Here is an 18,622-nt window from a genome sequence, read left to right on the forward strand (position 1 = left end):
TTATTATTATATTATTATTATTATCATCATTTTTACTTTTATTTTACTAGTCTGTGCAGCACTTTGGAAACAATTGGTGTTATTTATTATACTTTTATTGCTTTGCTTCATGTTTTGAATATTTTAATATCTGTTTTACTATTTTGTTTCTTATTTGATCTTTTAGTTTTGGATTAAATTCAATTAGTACCTTTATTTATAGTATAAATTATTTTTATTTATAATTATTTGTTATTATTTATATGTATTTATTCATATGATATTTATATTTATAATTATAAATTATATAATAACAACAACAACAACAACAACAACAACAACAACAACAACAACAACAATAATAATAATAATAATAATAATAATAATAATAATAATAATAATAATAATAATAATAATAATAATAATAATAATAATAATAATAATAATAATAAATATTATTATATTGTTAATATAATAATAACAATAATAATAATATTAATAATAAAAATAATATTAATATTATTATATTATTATTATTATATATAATTTATTAGAATTTATTTTACTAGTCTGTGCAGCACTTTTATAAAAAAAACTGTTTATAAAATGTGCTATATAAATAAAGTTGATTGGATTGAAAAAAAAAAAGCCTTTGAGTCGCATGAAGCAGGAAGCTGCGCTACACTGGAGTGCTAATACGTATGTTCCAAGCGCGGGCCTAATTGCAGCCAACGCTCAGACGGCTCTCGCAGGGCCCGGGCGAGGAGGCGAGGGGTCACGCGGCATTTCACCGCGTTATTACAAGAGCAGAGGACACGCGGCTGCCTCGCCTGTAATGAGAAATCCATTTGTGCACAAGGCAACAACAAATCCCTCCAAAGCAGCGGCATCTCCATCAGCACTCCCTCACCTCATATAAACTCCGCCATATTATTTTTGACAAGGCTTTGTTTGAATCGCATTAAAGGCTTCCCAGATTATTATTACAAATGTAAAATTGCATCAGCTCGTCCCCTGGCTGCCGGCGCTCTGATGTGCGCTCTCAAGAGCATCTTGGCTCGGATTAGAGGTGCCACTGTTCATAAACTCATCAAAGCGCACCGAGCGCCGAGTCTCTCAAAGATAATGAAAATGTGCCGACAATAACACAGAGGATTAGACGGTACTGTGGGGTTGGGGGGGGATGGGGGGGGTTGCACAGAGAAAGATAATAATGGCAAACGCCTGCAGCAATTAGATACTGTACCATGTGGCAGATTCCTCTCAAGTTAATGTGGTGCAATGGAGGGCTGGCGCCTCGCAGGATGCCTGATGATGTAAGGTGGCGTTGCCAGGGTGAAAATGCAGACGCCAACCTGCTTGGTCCAAAACGACAACAACCGTATTAATAACCGCAAGAGTCAAACTGGAAGCATGACCAACAGAGAAGGAAAATAATCATCGTTCATCATCAACCTGCTTCTTCTCGTAACGCCACAAAATGTTTCTTATATACAAAAGTTTGGGATCCAAAGAAAAATAATTCATGCATTTCACAAACAATGAAAATGAATGACAATTAAAAATCTAAATTAAAACTAAAATCTCTTACCATGCTGTTAACTACTCCCTTCAGACAGCAGCACAAACTGGGTCTAACAAGGACACAAAAACGCTGCACAAATATCTGAGAGTGTGTAGTTTAAGACAAAAGACGCCTCACAGGTCTGATATGAATGATATGATTTTGAAAGAAGGATGTACATTTTTGCATAGAGGCCTACTATCAACAACTGTCAGTCCTCTGCATCAATCTCCTGGTATGGCTGCTAATCCGAGTTCATCATTTTATAAGGCTAATAGATTATTAATAAACCCATTTAAAAAATCTAAACGAAAACTAAAATCTCTTACCATGCTGTTAACTACTCCCTTCAGAGAGCAGCACAAACTGGGTCTAACAAGGACAGAAAAACGCTGCACAACTGTGCAAGAAGACATATCTGAGAGTGTGTTTTCAAAAGAAAAACACATTTTCATGCATTTCACAAACAATTTTATCCATTTCACAAACATTTGTATCCATTTCCCAAACAATGAAAATGAACGAGATGATTTTTTGCATAGAGGCCTACTATCAACAACTGTCAGTCCTCTGCATCAATCTCCTGGTATGGCTGCTAATCCAAGTTCATCATTTTATAAGGCTAATAGATGAACTAAAACCAAAACTAAAATCTCTTACCATGCTGTTAACTACTCCCTTCAGAGATCAACACAAACTGGGTCTAACAAGGACAGAAAAACGCCGCACAAATATCTGAGAGTGTGTAGTTTAAGACAAAGACGCCTCACAGGTCGTCACCTGGCAGCCGCACTAAATAGTAGCCGTCAATCACCAGTGTCAGTATCAACAGTGAAGCGGATGCTGGACTCCATGAAAAATCGGTATCTCAGACCGATCCCAAACTTTGGAGCGGTAGTGTAAAGTCTATTGAATAAAATAAAGTAGATTTTACTTCAAAGATCCCTCGTGAGAGAGAGCGTCTCACTCCACCTGACTGTACCTTCAATCAGTGACCTGTAATTGGCGGTGAAGACGAGATAAATATTCGAAAAAGTGGACTACATTTGGCCTCTCTGCTGCGGCTTAGTCCTCCAGTGACTCTTCTCATTTATTCCTTCTCTGCCTCTCCGTCTTTTCTTTTTCTTTCAACTTTACCAGCCGAGCCAGGCTGCCACTTTTCATCGTCTTTCATTACTCCCTCCCATTATTCTCTAATTTCCTTCCCCTCGCTCTTCAGGCACCTTTTGCACAAAGCAATCAGCTTGCAGTTAATGGCCGAGCGGCCGGGACGATCGCTCTCCCGCTGTTTTTGCTCTTTTTCCCGGGAAATGAGGGGAGACAAAAGCAGAAGCCGCTCTCGCCACCTTGGCCTCCGTCCTCGCCGCCGTGACGGCTCAGAAATGAGTCTGTCAAGCCGAGCTCCCTGTCGTCAGACTTCTTTCACCGAGCGTCTTTTCCTCTCTCTTCGGTGTCTTTGATTGGCGAGCGGCTCGTCGGCGACGTACAACAAAGAAAAATCACACTTGAACTTCATGAAAATCAATCGGAAATTCCGAGGGTTGTTTTTTTTTATGTTTTATTTTTTTCGCTGTTGACTGTCTGGGTTGGATGTGATTTAGATTTTTTTTTTTTTGTATTGTTCTGGCAAATATTGAGAAGATAATTCCAGCAAAAAGTGAGTGAGTCACGCCATCCATGTCGATATCAGACACAAGAACCTCGCCGTTCATCAAAGCACCGCCACTGATGTTTTCGAGATGTTTCGAGAGTCATAATCATCAAAATGTCTATTTTAATCCATACAAAGCCTGGCGACTTTTCATAAAATACTCAAACGTCTGGTGGGCCGAATGTGGCCCCCGGGGCCGCAGTTTACCCACCCCTAATTTAGTCCCATTATTCTTGTATTATTATAACTCATTGTATGTTTTTATAATATTATGACATTTAAAACCTTACTTCTTTAATATTTTTATTTTATGCTGTTAAATAGACATTATTTTTCGTCATAAATGTCACAATTCTATTCTTGTAAAATTATGACTATTTCTTGTCATATTACAGTTTTTTTTGTTAATATTTTGACTTTATTCTTGTTAAATTACTGCAGTTTTTTTTTAATTACTGAAGAGAAATGTCCAAAAAACTCTGACTTGAACAAACAATTGCTGTAAAAATTACATTATTTTTGTCATAAATGTCACAATTTTTGTCTCGGAAAATTATGACTTTTTCTTGTTATATTACAGTTTTTTTAATTAATATTTTGACTTTATTCTTGTTAAATTACTGCAGTTTTTACATTTTTGCTGTTGTTTTTTGGAAGACGAAAACTCCAAAAAACTCTGACTTGAATAAACAATTGCTGTAAAAATTACATTATTTTTGTCATAAATGTCAAAATTTTAGCCTCATAAAATTACGACTTTTTCTCGTTATATTACAGTTTTTTTTGTTAATATTTTGACTTTATTCTTGTACAATTACTGCAGTTTTTACATTTTTGCTGTTGTTTTTTGGAAGAGAAATCTCCAAAAAACTCTGACTTGAATAAACAATTGCTGTAAAAATTACATTATTTTTGTCATAAATGTCACAATTTTATTCTTGTAAAATTACAACTTTTTCTCGTTATATTACAGTTTTTTTTGTTAATATTTTGACTTTATTCCTGTAAAATTACTGCAGTTTTTAAATTTTTGCTGTTGTTTTTTGGAAGACAAAAACTCCAAAAAACTCTGACTTGAATAAACAATTGCTGTAAAAATTATATTATTTTTGTCATAAATGTCACATTTTTAGTCCCGTAAAATTACGATGTTTTCTCGTTATATTACAGTTTTTTTTGTTAATATTTTGACTTTATTCTAGTAAAATTACTGCAGTTTTTAAATTTTTGCTGTTGTTTTTTGGAAGACGAAAACTCCAAAAAACTCTGACTTAAATAAACAATTGCTTTAAAAATTACATTATTTTTGTCATAAATGTCACAATTTTAGTCTGGTAAAATTACAACTTTTTCTCATTATATTACAGTTTTTTTTGTTAATATTTTGACTTTATTTTTGTAAAATTACTGCAATTTTTAAATTTTTGCTGTTGTTTTTTGGAAGAAGAAAACTCCCAAAAAACTCTGACTTGAATAAACAATTGCTGTAAAAATTACATTATTTTTGTCATAAATGTCACAATTTTATTCTTGTAAAATTACGACTTTTTCTCGTTATATTATGTTATATATTTTTTTTTATATTTTGACTTTATTCTTGTAAAATTACTGCATTTTTTACATTTTTGCTGTTGTTTTTTGGAAGACAAAAACTCCAAAAAACTCTGACTTGAATAAACAATTGCTGTAAAAATTACATTATTTTTGTCATAAATGTCACATTTTTAGTCCCGTAAAATTACGATGTTTTCTCGTTATATTACAGTTTTTTTTTGTTAATATTTTGACTTTATTCTTGTAAAATTACTGCAATTTTTACATTTTTGCTGTTGTTTTTTGGAAGACGAAAACTCCAAAAAACTCTGACTTGAATAAACAATTGCTGTAAAAATTACATTATTTTTGTCATAAATGTCACAATTTTATTCTTGTAAAATTACGACTTTTTCTCGTTATATTATGTTATATATTTTTTTTAATATTTTGACTTTATTCTTGTAAAATTACTGCATTTTTTACATTTTTGCTGTTGTTTTTTGGAAGACAAAAACTCCAAAAAACTCTGACTTGAATAAACAATTGCTGTAAAAATGAAGAATACGGTGCCATAATAATGTGACGGTATTATAGAATCAATAGATTGTTTCGGATGTTTCAGTACGTGCCTTACGTCTGCAGGCCTGGACAGTAAGTGTTTGCGTGCTATTTGTCTGCCCCCCCCCCCCCCCCCCCCAACGTTGAACACAATGAGGCGCTCAGCTGCGCGCCGCTAACAAGCAGTTGAGGGAACTCTGGGCAAGGAGAAGGAAAAATCAACAGTTTGATTTGCAAAACGCCGCTCTCGGACAAGAAGAAGCCATTACGCCGCCTACTGACGGCGTGGCGCGCCGGGGAGGAGGGCGGTAGGGGTTACGGTCGAAGCAGGAAGACTGTCGATATCACAGCGCCAATTACGCTTTTATAAATGGGCCCCATGTCGCCGGCAATGAGCAGCTCCATCAATCTGTCCTGACAGCACACTCCTTAGCCCGTCACTCTCGCTTCTGCCCGCAATCTGTAGATTTCAACTTAGCCCCAGAAATTGATAATCCGATTGTGCCGTAACCTGGTTAGCTGCTGAATGCGCCGGAGGCGGGGAGAAATGGGGGCTATCCGAGGTGGGGTGCGGTAGCTCCGGCACACAGTCAACAGCGTTCAACGGTGCTTTCCAGGAAATGTCCTTAACCCGACATCAAGGTGTTGGGAATGACATATTTTCCCACAGTCTTGTGGATATTCACAATGGCACCATGTTCCTTATGGGGATCGACCATGGTCTCCAGCGGCAGCATTGCAATTGCTTGAATCTGGGCTGATCCAAACAGAGGAACCTAACAACCAAGACCGCATTGACTTTGCCAAACCTTGGTTGGTGGACTGACCATTCTCTCCAGCACTGGCATTGCAATTGTTTGTGTCTGGACCGGTCCAAACAGAGGAAATCGGGAGTGTCCAAATGTTTGAACAATTGGTTGGGGGGGCTGACCATGGTCTCCAGCGCCGGTATTGCAATTGCTTGACTCTGGGCTGATCCAAACAGAAGAACCTAACAACCAAGTACATTGGTAGGGGACAAATTCTTCATATTAGAGACCGCTTTGACTTTGCCAAACCTTGATTGGTGGGATGACCATGGTCTCCAGCGCCGGTATTGCAATTGCTTGAATCTGGGCTGATCCAAACAGAGGAACCTAGCAACCAAGACCGCTTTGACTTTGTCAAACCTTGGTTGGTGGGCTGACCGTTTTCTTCGGCACTGGCATTGCAATTGTTTATATCCGGACCGGTCCAAACAAAGGAAATCGGGAGTGTCCAAATGTTTGAACCATTGGTTGGGGGGGCTGACCATGGTCTCCAGCGCCAGCATTGCAATTGCTTGAATCTGGGCTGATCCAAACAAAGGAACCTAGCAACCAAGACCGCTTTGACTTTGCCAAACCTTGGTTGGTGGGCTGACCGTTCTCTCCGGCACTGGCATTGCAATTGTTTGTATCCGGACCGGTCCAAACAGAGGAAATTGGGAGTGTCCAAATGTTTGAAGGTTTGAATCATTGGTTGGGGGGCTCACCATAATCTCCAGCGCCCATATTGTAATTGCTTGAATCTGGACTGATCCAAACAGAGGAACCAAGCAACCAAGTACTTTGGGAGGGAACAAATTCTTCATATTAGAGACCGCTTTGACTTTGCCAAACCTTGGTTGGTGGACTGACCGTTCTCTCCAGCGCCGGCATTGCAATTGCTTGAATCTGGGCTGATCCAAACAGAGGAACCTAGCAACCAAGACCGCTTTGACTTTGCCAAACCTTGGTTGGTGGGCTGACCGTTGGTCTCCGGCACTGGCATTGCAATTGTTTGTGTCTGGACTGGTCCAAACAGAGGAACCTTGCAACCAAGTACATTGGGAGGGGACAAGTTCTTCATATTAGAGACCGCTTTGACTTTGCCAAACCTTGGTTGGGGGGCTGACCGTTCTCTCCGGCACTGGCATTGCAATTGTTTGTATCCGGACTGGTCCAAACAGAGGAACCTTGCAACCAAGTACATTGGGAGGGGACAAATTCTTCGTATTAGAGACCGCTTTGACTTTGCCAAACCTTGGTTGGTGGGCTGACCGTTCTCTCCGGCACTGGCATTGCAATTGTTTGTATCCGGACTGGTCCAAACAGAGGAAATCGGGAGTGTCCAAATGTTTGAATATTTGAATTTAATAATGTTTCCAGTTCTAGAAAGTATGAAATTGTGAATCTAAATTGTCTCTCTAAATGGTCCAACCCAACGGTATACTGTAAGTACCAAAGTACTGCATAAACATGATAAACATACCAAAATCATAAATCCCGATTTGTTGCAAGAAAATGACCAGCTTCTGCACTCACGTTCCTCAGGTTCGATGCCAACGGCCTTTAATGTAGTTTTGCAAGCCAGCCTTTTTTTCCTCACAACATGAAGATGTTGTACCACTTGACTTGAGGAGCACATCTGGCGAACAAGCACCCTCCTGATGCTTCCCTGCGAGAAACAAACATGAATTATGTTCCATTCACCTAAACGCAGCGCCGGTAAACACTTAGAGGAAGATGATTTGCATTCTTTTCAGACACGATTCATATTTGAATGTTTCTATTAACGCGATAGAAAGATTTAGACTCAAATGGATCAAAACCCAAATCGACCACGGTGATATTTTGTTATTCTGCTTTGACTCTGAGACCGTTTTTTTTTTTTTTTTTGAAGTTCTGCAGGTAGTTGGACCTCACTGAGATGATTTGGGCCTCCACCAGACGATCGTTGACGCTGCCCGGTTAGGCTCGATGGAGACGAGCGATCCCGGCCAGTTGAGTATTGATCCCGAGCCCTCTCAAGCCTGAACCAGATGAATGGAGCTCTGGGCATGTGCGGTCAAAAAGGCCGGCCGGGTAATTGAGTCTTTAAAAAACACACGTGAAGACGGCAGAGGTGAAATGGCTTTCAGATTGTCAATCTGCTCCTCGATTACTTCGCTTCAATGTGCATGTTTGCGATGAAGCCGATGCATTTAAATGTGTTTGTACTCGGAGACGATGGAACAAGACTTCAATTGTGGCGGCGTCCTTTCCTTCCTTTCCTTTTTGATCTCCGACAAACTACTTTAGCCGAACCTCCATCTGACTTTAAATGAGCATCAGGTCGGGATTTTAACCACAGTCAAACCTCGGTTTTGTTTGTATGATTCTCTTTTCAAATAAAGTTTTTGCCAAAATTCTTATAGAATATTACTTGTAAATTAGCCTTCGGTATGTTGAATCTTGTCGTATTAATAAAGTATAATAATGTTCAAATTGTGAATGTTCAAGGATCTTAGCATGCTAACTGTTAGCATTTTATCGGTCATCCTCATAATATACATTACATGTGTTTACATGGTATGGGATAAAACCAATATAGAACTGCCTAAGCACTTTTGGTACTTTTGCTATCTTGCTGGATTTTAGCATGATAACTGTTAGCATGCTAGCATTTAAGCCATCATTGTCCTCTTATGTTACATCACATGGGCTTACACGGCATGGGATCACTATAAAACAATTTGAGCATATACTTAGTACTATCGTTTTGCATTTAGCATGATAACTGTTAGCATGCTAGCATTTAAGCCATCATTGTCCTCTTACGTTACATCACATGGGTTTACACGGCATGTGATCATTATAAAACAATTTGAGCACATACTTAGTACTATATTTAGTACTATCTTGTTGCATTTAGCATGTAAACTGTTAGCATGTTAGCATTTAAGCCATCATTTTCCTCTTACGTTACATCACATGGTTTTGCACGACATGGGATCACTATAAAACAATTTGAGCACATACTTAGTACTATCTTGTTGTATTTAGCATGTAAACTGTTAGCATGCTAGCATTTAAGTCATCATTGTCCTCTTATGTTACATCACATGGGTTTACACAGCATGGGATCAATATAAAACAATTTGAGCACATACTTAGTACTATATTTAGTATTATCTTGTTGCATTTAGCATGTAAACTGTTAGCATGTTAGCATTTAAGCCATCATTGTCCTCTTACGTTACATCACATGGGTTTACACGGCATGGGGTCACTATAAAACAATTTGAGCACATACTTAGTACTATCTTGCTGCATTTAGCATGTAAACTGTTAGCATGCTAGCATTTAAGCCATCATTGTCCTCTTACATTACATTACATTACATGGGTTTACATGGCATGGGATCACTATAAAACAATTTGAGCACATACGTACTGAGTACTATCTTGCTGCATTTAGCATGATAACTGTTAGCATGCTAGCATTTAAGCCATCATTGTCCTCTTACATTACATTAGATTACATGAGTTTACACGGCATGGGATATCTATAAAACAATTTGAGCACTTACGTAGTACTATTTTGCTGCATTTAGCATGTAAACTGTTAGCATGTTAGCATTTAAGCCATCATTTTCCTCTTAAGTTATATCACATGGGTTTACACAGCATGGGATCACTATAAAACAATTTGAGCACTTACTTAGTACTATCTTGCTGCATTTAGTATGATAACTGTTAGCATGTTAGCATTTAAGTCGTCATTGGTATGGTGTAAAACCAATATAGTACTGCCTGAGCACTTTTGGTACTTTTGGCACTTTTGCTATCTTGCTGGATTTTAGCCTGATAACTGTTAGCATGTTAGCATTTAAGTCATCATTGTCCTCTTTTATTACATTACATGGGTTTACATGACATGGGATCACAATAAAACATTTAAACTGTTAGCATGTTAGCATTTATGATAACAGATTTGGGAAACCCAAGTGAGAATGTTACAAAAACGAATCGGTTTGCCCGAATATTGATCACAAAGTACAAGGTGTTACAATAGCGACTTAGCTGAAGTGGTAGAGTGGTTGTCTACCGGCCTGAAGGGTACAAGTTCGATCCCCAAGCCTTCCGTAACCATATCAAAGTATCCTTGGGCGACATACCAAACCCACAGTTGCGTACCATAAAGATAGATAAGTCTTATACAAGTGAAAGTCCTTGGATCTGAATTCTGGTTGCCGACTCGTCTCTCCTCACTGAGTCTTTAATAAAAATAAAACAGTTCAATCATAAATGCCCATTCACCCATTTTATATGCCTTTTCAAATGCGTTCTGCATGTAAAACTATACATTAATTGTTTCCATTTTTGTCCGATTTGGACCGACCCATTGATAGGAATGATGAAGGCAACTTGGAGCTACCAAGAAGAGAACGAGAGCTTCGTAAAGTAAAATATGTTCCACACACCGACTGCTTCAAATGAGCCGAATGGATGAACACAGCACAGTTCATTTATCCTGCGTGCAGCCCAAAAGTTAATAAAAATGTCCCAGCATGCTCCGTTCTGACCCCCCGGATGGCGTCAGCGGCGTGTTTGCTCGGCAGCATGGCTGAGGTGAATTAGTCACACGGCAGTCAAGCACCATGAATATGTATGGCGCCACATTATCACCTCTGCAGACGCCGTCGCCATGACGGCGAGCGGCACCTCTGTGTTTTGTTGTAGCCTGTTCTCCGTTGCTACATGGCCTCCTCGATGAATGCACATCACCTGGTCGCCCGTGTGAAGCGGCTGAAATTAGCTTCCTGCTGAGACACAGGATGCTAAGACTGCTCTGCTAATGCGGTCACTGGGATGTGATGCGGCTGATTCGGAGTCAGTGGCTTGAAAGTACTATTAGATCTTCACAGCTTCCTCAGTGCACTCCCTTTATACGCTGTCAATCATCAGATGTGTGAATGTTCAAGGATGTTAGGTGTTGCCATGCTAACTGTTAGCATTTTATCGGTCATCCTCATAATATACATTGCATGAGTTTACATGGTATGGTGTAAAACCAATATAGAACTGCCTAAGCACTTTTGGTACTTTTGGCACTTTTGCTATCTTGCTGGATTTTAGCATGATAACTGTTAGCATGTTAGCATTGAAGTCATCATTGTCCTCTTACATTACATTACATGGGTTTACACGGCATGGGATCACTATAAAACAATTTGAGCACATACTTAGTACTATCGTTTTGCATTTAGCATGATAACTGTTAGCATGCTAGCATTTAAGCCATCATTGTCCTCTTACATTACATTACATTACATGGGTTTACACGACATGGAATTACTATAAAACAATTTGAGCACTTACTTAGTACTGTCTTGCTCCATTTAGCATGATAACCGTTAGCATGTTAGCATTTAACCCATCATTGTCCTCTTTAATTACATTATATTACATGGGTTACACGACATGGAATCACTATAAAACAATTTGAGCACTTACTTAGTACTATCCTGCTGAATTTAGCATGATAACTGTTAGCATGTTAGCATTTAAGCTATCATTGTCCTCTTACATTACATTACATGGGTTTACACGGCATGGGATCACTATAAAACAATTTGAGCACTTACTTAGTACTATCTTGTTGCATTTAGCATGATAACTGTTAGCATGTTAGCATTTAAGCTATAATTGTCCTCTTACATTACATTACATTACATGGGTTTACACGGAATGGGATCGCTATAAAACAATTTGAGCACTTACTTAGTACTATCTTGCTGCATTTAGCATGATAACTGTTAGCATGTTAGCATTTAAGCCATCATTGTCCTCTTACATTACATTACATTATACATGGGTTTATATGGCATGGGATTACTATAAAACAATTTGAGCACTTACTTAGTACTATCTTGTTGCATTTAGCATGTAAATTGTTAGCATGTTAGCATTTTAGCTAATCTTTTATGAAATTGTATACAATATGGCATGACATAAAATTACTAAAGATTGTCCTTTGCGCTTTTAGTATTTTAATACTAATCTCATACTTATCTTAATACTATCTTAGCATGCTAATTGTTAGCATGTTAATATTTTAGTCATTATCCTTTTATTAAATTGCATACATTAATATGGGATGAAAATTATTACAGATTGTGCATAGCCCTTTTGGTATTGGTGCTCTCTTGTTAGCTTGTAGCATAGGCTAATTGTTAGCATTTTAGCAATTCCTTTGCTCAGCTCGGCGTAAAAGTTGCTGGTGCTATTATATGTTGGGACATATTTCTTCTACATAAATATGTGAAATATTATTGCCAGCTCCAAACACTGTAAACAATGTGTTTGACTGTACGTACTGCATGATTTGATTTATGATTTTATTATCTATTTGGTGAGGTAAATAAATGAAATATATTTAAAAAACAAACAAAACAATAATAATCAGGATTTCCTGCTGTTATATTTCTGAAGATGTGCAGTGTGTCTTTCTGTAGAAGAAAAGTCATTTTTACAGGAAGAAACCTTGACAAGTTCTCCTGAAGGACGCAGGTTTGCCATCTGGGCCGTGACCTCACCCTCGTCCGGGCTGGCCCGGAGTCCACCTGACACAAAGGTCAGCGAACCCATCAAACCTTCAAGCAGGAGAATGCAGGAGATTCGTGACTGCTCAGAGACTTTGGCCTTACATTATTTATTCATAGATCACAGCACACCATAGCAATCCTCATCTTAGGTTATTTTGTGATATGATGTTTGGTGTTGGCTGTTCTCCGAGTACTCCGGTTTCTTCCCATATTCCAAAAACATGCTAGGTTAATTAGCGACTCCAAATTGTCCATAGGTATGAATGTGAGTGTGAATGGTTGTTTGTCTATATGTGCCCTGTGATTGTGTTGTGACGCAAAATAACATGAATTTGGGATGATTTGGGAATGTTTTTGTTCAGTCTGAGAAATGGCTTTTTCTTGGCAGTCCAGTTCTTGGAATTCCGGCATCCTGAAGTGGCCGCTTCACTGTTGATACCGACACTGGTGTTTTTTCACGGCTACTATTTAGTACAGCTGCCAGGTGACGACCTGTGAGGCGTCTTTGTCTTAAACTACACACTCTAAGATATTTGCGCAGCGTTTTTGTGTCCTTGTTAGACCCAGTTTGTGCTGCTCTCTGAAGGGAGTAGTTAACAGCATGGTAAGAGATTTTAGTTTTGGTTTAGATTTTTAAATGGGTTTATTAATCATCTATTAGCCTTATAAAATGATGAACTTGGATTAGCAGCCATACCAGGAGATTGATGCAGAGGACTGACAGTTGTTGATAGTAGGCCTCTATGCAAAAATGTACAGTAAACCTCGGATATATCGGATTCAATTGTTCCCACTGGTTTTGTCCGATATAAGCGAAATACGTTATATGCGTATACCGGAAAATGTCTGTTTTACGCATATATCGGATTTATATCCGGTATATGCGTAAATGGGATTTTATCCGTTATAAAAAGGCACTTCCTTGACTATGTTTCCAATGTACCTGGATGCGCAGGCAACGCTGCAAACGCTGCAAATGACGTCGTATAGCAGCCTGTCACGATCCGGCGAATCGGAGCGCCACGATGCGGCCATCCGATATATGCGAGGGAAATTTAATGGAAATGCATTGGAACGGGACTGGAGATTTTGTCCGAAATAGGCGAAAAAATCCGATATATGCAATGAATTTTTATTGGAAATGCATTTCAGAAAAATCGGTTATTTTTTATCTGTCCGTTGTGAGCGAATTTCCGATATATCCGAGTCCGATATATCCGAGGTTTACTGTACATCCTTCTTTGAAAATCATCTCATTCATTTTCATTGTTTGGGAAATTGATAAAAATTGTTTGTGAAATGAAAAAAATGTTTGTGAAATGCATGAAAATGTGTTTTCATGCAACACACTCTCAGATATTTGTGCAACGTTTTTGTGTCCTTGTTAGACCCAGTTTGTGCTGCTCTCTGAAGGGAGTAGTTAACAGCATGGTAAGAGATTTTAGTTTAGATTTTTAGATGGCTTTTTAAATCATCTATTAGCTTAGATCCTTCTGTGAAAATCATGTGATTCATTTTCATTGTTTGTGAAATTGATTAAAAAATTTTGTGAAATGGAAAAAATTTGTTTGTGAAATGCATGAAAATTTGTTTATTTTTTTTGGAAAACTAAGAAATTTGCAAGTGATCCCAAACTGTGTATGTACTCTTATGTGTGGCTTCACCAAGGAATGACAAAGTGTCTTTGCTCTTTTGGGTGAACATTGTTCTCTTCCATGAAGAAGTGTTCCCTAAGTAAAGATTGTCCAAAATGTGCAGTTAAGATAAAGAATGACGATTCAGCGATACTGACTCCAACCTTTGATTGAGTCGATGTTGTGTCCTAATACTTTTGTTTAAGTCATCTACGCCAAAATGCATGAAAAAGCAGAATCGGTTTAAACGTGACGTATTTCCTGGAACCCCAGCGACTCCATCGCAGATCAAAGTACTAAATGTCTTCCTTCCACGACAGGAAGGTTCCGTGCGTCCCGTTCTCTCGTTATGTTCCGGTCGGCGGGGCGGGCGGGACGGGCGGCGCGGGGGTCGCTATCACAGATGACCGCCGATCACAGCGCCGTGACCCCGGCTTCTCATCTTTGTGGCCGTCACACCTGCCTCCTCCTCTCTCATCCTCCACATCTCCTCATCCACGCTCGGTGGGATCATGGCGCCCCCCTGAGGCCGGTCCCACCACCACACCTCATCTTACACTACACACACACTTTGAAGGGGGGGGGGGGGGATTGGGGGGGGTACATCATGAATATTTCAGCAGGTTTAACTCCACTTAAAATATGCATTCTAATTGGGCCTAAGTGGCGTAGCTCAGCTCTAAGTAGCTTCTCAACTCCTCCGCTCACGTTCCTCCTGACGGACACGTTTCACAAGGCCGATGTTCTTCTCGCCGTTCTCTAATCTCCTCCGCTTCCTGTTGCCGTCTTCACAGCCCGCGTGCCTCTGCTGCTTTGACCCGCCTCGCGAACGCTAATTGTTAATTACGATGTTTGTTATTGTACGTGTGGTGTGTACAAGGGGGGGGGGGGGGGGTGCTTGGCCACGCCTTGAAAAATATAACAGACACTCTTGGTCTTCACCCTCAAAAAAATATATATTCATTCATAAAGTCATGCTCGGATTCACTCCACTATTAATAAAATACTGTGTAATAAAAGTGTTTAAGAGACTATAGGGGTGTTATTGCATATCTAGAGGACTCTAATCATGTTAAAAAACTGTATTTAGAAAGTAGTAAACAGGTTTTGTATGTCTTGTTTTCTGTTATTATGTCTACTATACTGAGTAATAGAAGTGTTAAAGAGAATATAGGGGTGTTATTGCATATCTAGAGGGCTCTAATCATGGTAAAAAAAACATATTTAGAGGGCTCTAATAATGTTAAAAACTGCATTTAGAAAGTATACTGGGTAATAGAAATGTCAAAGAGACTATAGGGGTGTTATTGCATATCTAGAGGGCTCTAATCACTGTAAAAACATATTCAGAGGGCTCTAATAATGTTAAAAACTGTATTCAGAAAGTACACTGAGTAATAGAAATGTTAAAGAGAGACTATAGGGGTGTTATTACATATCTAGAGGACTCTAATGTTAAACACCATATTCAGGAAGTAGTAAACAGGTTTTTAATGTCTTGTTTTCTGTGGTTATGTCTACTATACTGGGTATTAGAAGTGTTACAGAGACTATAGGGGTGTTATTGTATATCTAGAGGACTCTAATCATGTTAAAAACTGTATTTAGAAAGTAGTAAACAGGTTTTGTATGTCTTGTTTTCTGTTATTATGTCCACTATACAGGAGAATAGCAGTGTTAAAGACACTATAGGGGTGTTATTGCATATCTACAGGACTCTAATCACTGTAAAAAAAACATATTCAGAAGTCTTTGATAATGTTAAAAACTGTATTTAGAAAGTATATTGGGTAATAGAAATGTCAAAGAGATTATAGGTGTGTTATTACATATCTAGAGGGCTCTAATCATGGTTAAAAAAACATATTCAGAGGGCTCTAATAATGTTTAAGACTGTATTTAGAAAGTATACTTGGTAATAGAAATGTTAAAGAGACTATAGGGGTGTTACTGCATATCTAGAGGGCTCTAATCACTGTAAAAACATATTCAGAAGTCTCTAATAATGTTAAAAGCTGTATTTAGAAAGTATACTCTGTAACAGGAATGTTCAAGAGAGACTATAGGGGTGTTATTGCATATCTAGAGGACTCTAATCACTGTAAAAAACATATTCAGAAGTCTCTAATAATGTTAAAAACTGAATTTAAAAAAGTATATTGGGTAATAGAAGTTTAAAGAGACTATAGGGGTGTTATAGCATATCTAGAGGGCTCTAATCATGGTAAAAAATATATTCAGAGGGCTCTAATAATGTTTAAAACTGTATTTAGAAAGTTTACTTAGTAATAGAAATGTCAAAGAGACTATAGGGGTGTTATTACATATCTAGAGGGCTCTAATCATGGTAAAAATATATTCAGAGGGCTCTAATAATGTTAAAAACTGTATTTAGAAAGTATACTGGGTAATAGAAGTGTTAAAGAGACTATAGGGGTGTTATTGCATATCTAGAGGACTCTAATCATGGTAAAAAAACATACTCAGAAAGTAGTAAACAGGTTTTTAATGTCTTGTTTTCTGTTGTTAAGTCTACTATACTGGGTAATAGAAGTGTTAAAGAGACTATAGGGTTGTTATTGCATATCTGGAGGACTCTAATGATGTTAAACACCATATTCAGGAAGTAGTAAACAGGTTTTGTATGTCTTGTTTTCTGTTATTTTGTCTACTATACTGGGTAATAGAAGTGTTAAAGAGACTATAGGGGTGTTATTTCATATCTAGAGGACTCTAATCATGTTAAATACCATATTCGTAAAGTATAAACAGGTTTTGTATGTCTTGTTTTCTGTTATTGTGTCTTCTATACTGAGTAATAGAAGTGTTAAAGAGAATATAGGGGTGTTATTTCATCTCTAGAGGACTCTAATCATGGTAAAAACCATATTCAGAAAGTAGTAAACAGGTTTTGTATGTCTTGTTTTCTGTTATTATGTCTTCTATACTGGGTAATTGAAGTTTAAAGAGACTATAGGGGTGTTATTGCATATCTAGAGGACTCTAATGATGTTAAAAAAACAGTAGACAGGTTTTATATGTTTTATTTTCTCTTATTATGTCTACTATATTGGGTAATAGGAGTGCAAAGGTGACTATAGGGGTGTTATTTCATGTCTAGAGGGCTCTAATAAATATTAAAAATGCTATTTAAAAGGTGGTAAACAAGATTTCTGCGCTCTAACTAACAAAATATTACATTTATTAGTAAGGAATCCCGCTTGGCAAACATTCACTTCTCATAATCAATCAAATGAGGGATTACTGTATACAAATACAACTTGGAGTGGCCTTTTATTGCTGCCAATCATCATTTTCATATAGTGGATTGGTTATGAATCAGACATGCAACTTTTGGACGGAGTAAAAAGTTTAGCATCTTTGAGTTCAGCTCGTGAAAAATGAAAGTAATATGCTGAGAATATTAAACCGAATAACAACACCATAACATTTTTTGGCGATTGTATGATTATTTTCATAAAAATAATATATACCAGGGTGTCCAAAGTGTGGCCTTGGGGGCCATTTTTAGCCCACTGCTCATTTAGTATCGTTTTTCATTCGGCATATTGTAGAATGAGAATAATATATTTTTCATAAGCTGTATTATTAGATATTACGCTAAAATGCTTTGTCGGCTATAACATAAAAATGAGATACTTTATCGTATATGGACGTACAGTGTACCGACGATAAGGTATAAAATAGACCAAAAATGGATCCCCATTCTTTAATTTTTATGGAAGTGATACCGGCTACAAAATGTTTGGACACACAAACACACACACAAACACACACAAACACACACACACACAACGTGATGCACGACAAGTGTCTGAGTACGTCGGGGTTGATGGAGCACAGTGAGGAGGACGCAGTGCTTTGTTTCCATGGTGATTGCAGAGGAAGTAATAACATGGCGGAGGCAGATACGGCCCACGTGCAAGAGGAGGTGCTGGAACGATAACGTTGCTCAAGTCCATTTTAAAGTAAACATTAGTTTGAAAACTTTTTTTTTTAATAAAAAAAAATCACACTTCTCCTTTAAATGTATCACATTAAAGGCAAAGATAACAATAATGTGTGTGACTCAGTTTAAAACTACACAACAACAACTTGGATAGAAGACACACATTGGATTTTTTTTTTTTAGTTTGCATGGTCAGCTGTTGCTAGGCAGAATCTGTGCAACATCAATCAATCAATCAATCAAAGAAGCTACAAAGACAGTCAAGTGTCACGAAACGTTTCGGCTGCAGCAGCGGAAGGAAGTCAGCGTTTTAAAGCCAAATCAAATTTAATCGTGCAATATTTAAGCTTTTTTTTAAAAAT

General features: G+C 37.8%; 1 long non-coding RNA gene across 2 annotated transcripts in view; it reads right to left on the minus strand.

Annotated features, from left to right (window-relative positions):
- Positions 1 to 6,833: 6,833 nt before the first annotated feature.
- The window catches only part of LOC131119106 (uncharacterized), a 103,569-nt gene continuing 91,780 nt past the window's right edge, over positions 6,834 to 18,622 (minus strand). For both annotated transcript variants that reach the window (XR_009126245.1, XR_009126239.1), the window contains one exon: positions 6,834 to 7,745. This is a non-coding gene — a long non-coding RNA (uncharacterized LOC131119106). The remainder of the gene's footprint in view (positions 7,746 to 18,622) is intronic.

The sequence above is a fragment of the Doryrhamphus excisus genome, chromosome 2 (assembly GCF_030265055.1).
Source record: "Doryrhamphus excisus isolate RoL2022-K1 chromosome 2, RoL_Dexc_1.0, whole genome shotgun sequence".
Classification (NCBI taxonomy): domain Eukaryota; kingdom Metazoa; phylum Chordata; class Actinopteri; order Syngnathiformes; family Syngnathidae; genus Doryrhamphus; species Doryrhamphus excisus.